Raw genomic sequence first — 1,316 nt, forward strand, 5'->3', positions numbered from 1 at the left:
TAGTCACTGAGAACTCGGCAATTGTGAAGAACAGCTCCCCTCACCGACAGTTAGTCACTGAGAACTCGGCAACTGTGAAGAACAGCTCCCCTCACCGACAGTTGGCCGACTGTTGGTAGTCTGGTGCCCGACTCTCGGCGATCTGTTGGCCGACAGTTGGCAGTTGGCCAACTGTCGACCAACCCACCCTCAATAGTCGCTGGCTCTTTTATGTTAGTTCAGCACAATTTCTAGGCAATTTCTCTTCCAACACTCGCTTTGATTCTCGGTTCATTCGCCATTTTGGATTTTTAACTTTGTCCCAATCCCCCTCTGAATTTTGCTCGGTCTCAAGTAAATCAGTTCACGCTGTTATGACTTATTTTTATTGGTGGCTCCTAAAAGAGCCATTTGTGTGTTAGGAGAGACAACTTTAATTGTAAAATCGATCATCGAATTTGAATGGCAACAGCTGTCCATCTCGTCGCACGTTTGCCATAGCTGGCAGGTGTCGCCGAAGTCTTCTCCAGCAGACTGTTTATAGGTCTTTAACAAAGCCCACGCATATTTCTCGTGATGCCAATTCGAATTCACGCTCATCTAGAATTCGTAATTCAGCGATGGCGATGAAGTCTCCGAGGGTGCTGCGGGGGCAACCGGCCAGCCAAAATGCATTTGCCATGCTACAGTTGTTTTCCCTAAAGATTTGTAGCACCCTCTGGTATCTTGTGTGGATTGTGGCCAGACTGTGGGTGCTGGTGCGAGTGGCGTCTTTCTGTTGAGGTTGCTGCTGAGGTTCGTCAGCTGTGCATTGGCGCAGAGTCTTAAGCTTGGCCTTGAGCTCGGCAATAGTCCTTTTGGCATCCACCAACTTAGTTTGCAGAGTGTTGATGGCCTCTGACGTTGTTTGCACTAGATTGGCCAACTCCTCCGCATCTTTTTCTTGTTCCTCCAACTCGGCAGCAAGCTCTTGATTCTGCGGTTGTTGGTTTTGGAAGGACTGGCCCACCCTCTCGTGGTCTTTCACCACAGTGTCGTACTTTTTTTAAGCCCTTGGTAGCTCGGCTTATCTTCAGGCTGTTGATTGCTCTGGAGGGCCTTCCTCTTCTTTTTTGAGGTGGCTGAGCGGGACAAGAACATTGCCGGTTATCACCAGAACAGACACCACACTAGTTGATACAATGAAAAATTGAGTGGTCGCCGCCGCAGATAGTACATTTCAAAAGTCGCTGAGACATTGTTTCTTGTTTGTGAATAAATACGTAATGATTGTATTTCTCTTCACAAAGGCATCCCCCCTGATTGGATTAATAAGAAAACCAAAATTGTCGAGAATT

The 1,316-nt window shown here is 47.4% G+C and overlaps 1 pseudogene; it reads right to left on the reverse strand.

Moving 5' to 3' along the window:
* Positions 1 to 412: 412 nt before the first annotated feature.
* On the reverse strand, positions 413 to 1,217 carry LOC131781128 (uncharacterized; annotated as a pseudogene).
* Positions 1,218 to 1,316: the final 99 nt, after the last annotated feature.

This window comes from Pocillopora verrucosa, chromosome 14, assembly GCF_036669915.1.
Source record: "Pocillopora verrucosa isolate sample1 chromosome 14, ASM3666991v2, whole genome shotgun sequence".
NCBI classification, from domain to species: Eukaryota; Metazoa; Cnidaria; class Anthozoa; order Scleractinia; family Pocilloporidae; genus Pocillopora; species Pocillopora verrucosa.